Source organism: Ipomoea nil, unplaced genomic scaffold (genome assembly GCF_001879475.1).
Source record: "Ipomoea nil cultivar Tokyo-kokei standard unplaced genomic scaffold, Asagao_1.1 scaffold1237, whole genome shotgun sequence".
Lineage (NCBI taxonomy): Eukaryota > Viridiplantae > Streptophyta > Magnoliopsida > Solanales > Convolvulaceae > Ipomoea > Ipomoea nil.
This window is the reverse complement of record NW_017617665.1, coordinates 2,678,791-2,684,653: the sequence shown is the minus strand read 5'-3', so window position 1 is coordinate 2,684,653 and position 5,863 is coordinate 2,678,791. Positions and strand designations below refer to the sequence as shown.

Here is a 5,863-nt window from a genome sequence, read left to right as displayed (position 1 = left end):
GGTTCATACTCATCATGGAGCACATACTTGTCATTTGTTTTGTTAACTCGGACATATAAGCTGTCAAATCAGAATTTGAGCTAACTTCATACAAACCTGGTGCCCGACCCCTTATACTTTTTTGTTGGGAGTTTGCTCCTAGCATTTCATACAATTCTAAGGTTTCTCCCGCAGTTTTTTCACCCATGGCACCTCCAGCCGCATTATCAACTATTGATTGGCAAGTTTGTGTCAAACCATCATAGAATGTTTGATTTTGCAGCTCTAATGGGTAACCATGGTGGGGGCATTGAATGAGCAACATTTTGAACCTTTCCCATGCTAAAACTTCTGAATTGAGAAGAAAAATTGCGACTTTCTCGCAAGCTGAAGGCGAACCGTTTCATGGCAATGGCGAACCATCATAGTATAGTGGTGAGTATCCCCGCCTGTCATGCGGGAGACCCGGGTTCGATCCCCGGCAATGGCGCCAAAATTGATGGACAATTTAATTAAGTGTCCTCGCAAGTGCACGAGTCAGTGTAGTAATAGGGTGCAAAATCAAGGGTCGAACCCAAGAGGAATTGATAAAGATGCAATTTAATAAACTCGAAAATAAATGGCATAAATGGCATAATTCAAAAACTAAGGAAACAGAATTGACAATCAAAACCGCATGTAAAAATAAAGGCAGGAAGGATAAACGAAACAATTAGAGGATAAAAGCTAGATTAACTCAATTGCCAAACTGAAGCAGCTAGATTAACTCAATTCCCAAACTGAAGCATGAAACGAAACAATTAGAGGATAAAAGCTAGATTAACTCAATTGCCAAACTGAAGCTAACAGTGAGCATTAAGGAGAAGGAAATAAACAAAAATGTAGTGGAATCACTTATCAAATCATCGAAAGATTAATAGCATAAGTAATCTCATTAAGAATTGGCAGTGGAAAGCTTCTCAACACAAACCAAAGTGCAATACGGCTTTCCTCAAAATCAAACAAGACAAATTTACTAAGCAAATTGAAAAGAATTATGAAAAGCCAAGTAAATTGCTGCTGTAAAATTATTCTCGTTGCTAGAAGGACAATTTAGCAAACATCAAGAAGGATTAATAAGAAGAAAAAGAACAAAGTGAAAGAAATAAAATGGAATTGTTATGGAAGAAAGAAAGAAAGCCGAATGAATTGATGGACAATAATAACACTTTAAGCAGATTAAAAGCAAATTTAATTAATCAAATTGAATAGAGCTAAGCAGATTACAGCAAATATAATTAAGCTTAATGACCACTGGCCACTAAAATCAATTTTCAACTCACAAACTAGAATTGTAGAATTAAAGGAAGAAGTTGCAATTTGAAATAAAAAGAAAAAATAAAACCAGGTAGAAAGCGCAGTCCCAAAATTTGCTTCGATTCCAATCGACTTAATGTGCTGCTGACGAAAGAATCCACACGCAAGTGTAAAATCGTTGTTGCTGCGCTGGAAATTGCCGCCGAAAACACCAAACCCGTCAACGGGCACCGCCAAGAGTAGAACCGATTGTCGTCTTCCGGAGTTGCTCCGAAGTAAAAATTGATGATGACCCACTTGATGTTTTCTGCCCAATATTTATAGTCTTCAGCCCAACCGTAACACTGCGATTCCAATGAAGAATAGCCACAGCAATCCTTGATCTAAGGGATGCCACAGAACTTCTTACCAGAAACAGTCGGACGTCCAAGGACTGGAGCCTCTATCGTCCGCGTCGTTCGCTTCTGTTCACGCATGCGGCGTTGATCTGCATTTAATTTGGGATGGGAACAAACTACTAACATAATAATAATAAAAATAAAAATAATAATAATATAATAATAATAATAATAATAATAATATTGAGGTTGAGAAATTAGTGCTGATAAATTTAACAAAAACTAAACAAAAAAAAATATTAAAAACCCAAACATTATTAAGTATTAAAATAAATGAAAATAAATGCATAATTAATTAAAATTACTAATGAATAGTAAAAAGAATTAATATAAATTATCAATACAAATAATGTTTATCAAATCTCCCCACACTTATTTATTTGCTTGTCCTCAAGCAAAGACACTATTAAAAAGAAAAGAAATTAAAGTAAAATCAAGCATAAGATCGAGTTGTACCCAAATAGCCTTTCAAATTTATTTGCCTCATCAATGCAAAGTTAATGCCAACTCAAAGAATGTATAAAATAATTGACTAGAAATTAAAACCTTTAACAACTAGAATAAATATAAAACTTGTGCTCGTGTGCTGACACCCCTTATATGAATTATACAAGAACTCAATAGAAACATATGAAAATTTCACCAAATTCAACCTAAACCAAATTCAGAAATATTCTATCACAGTGCAGGTGCAAAACATGAAGGAAATCAGGATCAAGGCATTTATTAAAATTAAAATGCAATTGATCGTCTCTTCCAGAGTTCACTCATTATTTTTCTATTTTGACTTTTTTCAAAGAGAACTTCCCCAAAAACCTCGCCATTTTACGCCAGACTTGTTTGGGTTTTCATTTTCTGTGTACTCATAAACCAGACCACGACACTTATTTATTTATGGTACATGTGTATAGGTGGCTGATTCAGCGGAGTAGAATCTCTTACTTTATTGCAAACAAAATAAATAAATAAATAATACACTCATTTTTATTTTTTTCATATTTTTCAAATTTTTTTTTTCACCTCACTTATGCCATAGAGATGATCCTTGAACCAACACACTACACCACAATTTATAGCACTCAAAAATTGTTTAAGAATTTGAAAAAGGTAAAATAAAGTGAAAGATGCATATAAACTACTAAAGAAATTGCATAACACATATAAGGGTATTTGTAATTTTCAAATTCTATTTTTTTTTCTTTGATTTTTTTTTTAATTTGACAAAGATATTCAAAATATAAAGAAATTAACAACTAGTCAAAAGCAATATACACACTAAGAGTTGACAACAACATGCATTATTTTCATCATAGGCTATTCAAAAGACTTAGGTAAAGCTCAAGTTCGTACTTAATTGTTTTTAAAAGTAAAAAAAAATTCCCGAGGACTGTCAAATATTCTAAAATATTCTAAAAATATTTCCCGAGGACTGTCAAATATTCTAAAATAATAGAGAACCCTTCCCCACACTTATTCCAAACATTGTCCCCAATGTTGAGAACCGAAATTATAAGAGAAACACAAAGAAAGAAAGAAAGAAAGAAAGGAAGAAAGAAAGAAAGAAAGAAAAATGCAAATAAAGGAGAAAGGGAAAGAGAATTGGGTTGCTTCCCAATAGCGCTTCAGTTATTGTCTGTAGCTAGACAACATTGGCATTCAGAGTTCTGCAACTCTATACGTTCAATACTCTGTGCTGAGGATTCACCCTCGCGGTACTGTTTTAGTCTTTGCCCATTTACCTTAAAATTTTTCACTTGTTTCTGGATTTTCAATCTCACAAGCACCATGAGGAAATACTTCATGTACCATAAAAGGCCCTGTCCACCTAGATTTTAACTTACCTGGAAACAATCTCAAACGAGAGTTAAATAACAAAACTTTCATCCCAGGTTCAAAAATTTTCCTCAAAATAAATTTATCATGGTAAGCTTTAGTCCTCTCTTTATAGATTTTTGAGTTTTCATAGGCCTCGTTCCTTATTTCCTCTAATTCATTCAAATTAAGTTTTCTAATTCCACCAGCCCTCTGCAAATCAAAATTTAGGAATTTAATAGCCCAATAGGCTTTATGTTCTAACTCTACTGGCAAATGACAAGCCTTCCCAAATACCAACCTGTATGGGCTCATACCAATTGGGGTCTTGTATGCTGTCCTGTAAGCCCACAGTGCATCATTCAGCTTGATGGCCCAATCTTTCCGGGAAGGATTCACCGTTTTTTCCAAAATTCCTTTGATTTGTCTGTTACTCACCTCTACTTGACCAGAAGTCTGTGGATGGTAAGGGGTAGCTACTTTATGAGTAATGCCATATTTTTTCAGAAGACCTGCAAAAAGTCTATTACAAAAGTGGGTACCTTCATCGCTAATAATAGCTCTGGGTGTCTCAAATCTGGCAAAAATATCTTTCAGAAATTTCAAAACAACTTTACTGTCATTCGTCCTAGTGGCTATAGCTTCAACCCATTTTGATACATAATCAACAGCCACAAGAATATAATTATAACCAAATGAAGTAGGAAACGGCCCCATGAAATCAATTCCCCAAACATCAAACAGGTCAACAACTAGAATATTTGAGAGGGGCATTTCATGACGCTTACTTATATTACCAGTCCTCTGGCATCTATCACACTTAGCACAAAATTCATATGCATCCTTGAACAAAGTGGGCCAATAAAAGCCAGACTGCAAAACTTTCGATGCAGTTTTCTTCCCACTAAAATGTCCTCCGCAATTTAAAGTGTGACTGTGATTCAAAATATTTTGTTGTTCAAATTCAGGAATACACCTTCTAATTATTTGATCAGGACAAACTTTAAACAAATAAGGCTCATCCCAAAAAAAATGTTTTGCTTTGGAAAGAAAGTGTTTTTTTCCTTGCGAATTTAAACTTGGGTGAAATTGACCCGTGACTAAATAATTCACAATGTCAGCATACCAAGGTTCTGTGTTTTGTAAAGAAAGAAACTGTTCACCTGGAAACCTGTCATTAATAGGAATATCAGAATTAGGACAATTATTAGCTGTTTCGGGTAGACGAGACAAATGGTCGGCTACCACATTCTCGCAACCTTTCTTGTCCCTGATAGTCAAATCAAACTCTTGCAGCAATAGAATCCATCTTATTAGTCTAGGTTTAGCATCTTTTTTAGCCAACAAAAATTTTAGAGCAGAATGATCAGAATAAACAATCACCTTAGAACCAATCAAGTAAGAACGAAATTTTCCTAATGCAAAGACTATAACCAACAACTCCTTTTCAGTAGTCGTATAGTTAGCCTGAGCACTATCCAAAGTTCTACTCGCATAATGAATCACATAAGGCATTTTATTAATTCTTTGCCCTAAAACAGCACCTATAGCGTAATCAGATGCATCACACATTATTTCAAAAGGAAACTCCCAATTAGGTGCAGCAAGAATGGGAGCAGAAGTTAATTTTTCTTTCAAAAACTTGAAAGCAGATAAGCATTCATCATCAAATTTGAAAACAACATCTTTTGCAAGCAGGCTACATAAAGGCCTACAAATTTTTGAAAAGTCTTTTATAAAACGCCTGTAAAAACCTGCATGACCAAGAAAACTTCGAACTTCTTTCACAGATGTAGGGGGAGGTAATTTAGAAATAACATCAATTTTAGCCTTATCAACTTCTATTCCCCTGTCAGAAATTATATGCCCCAGAACAATGCCCTCTTTAACCATGAAATTACTTTTTTCCCAACTCAGGGTTAAGTTCATTTTGACACATCTTTCAAGCACAGAAGATAAATGAACAAGGCAATCATCAAAAGAATCACCAAACAGAGAAAAATCATCCATAAACACTTCAACATATCTTTCAACCATATCAGAAAATATTGACATCATACACCTTTGAAAAGTCGCGGGTGCATTACATAACCCAAATGACATTCTGCGATAAGCAAAAGTGCCAAAAGGGCATGTAAATGTCGTTTTTTCTTGATCTTCAGGCATAATAGGAATCTGAAAATAACCTTGAAAGCCATCAAGAAAACAGTAATAAGCATGCCCAGCTAATCTTTCTAACATTTGGTCAATAAAGGGCAAAGGAAAATGATCTTTTTTAGTGGCGGCATTTAATTTTCTGTAATCTATGCACATGCGCCACCCAGTCACTGTTCTAGTTGGGATTAATTCATTTTTTTCATTAGTGACCACAGTAATTC

The 5,863-nt window shown here is 34.7% G+C and overlaps 1 non-coding gene across 1 annotated transcript; it reads left to right on the top strand.

The window, feature by feature from the left end:
* Positions 1–397: 397 nt before the first annotated feature.
* On the top strand, positions 398–469 carry TRNAD-GUC. The gene has a single exon. It is a non-coding gene; the product is annotated as a tRNA-Asp (tRNA).
* The last annotated feature ends 5,394 nt before the right edge of the window (positions 470–5,863 follow it).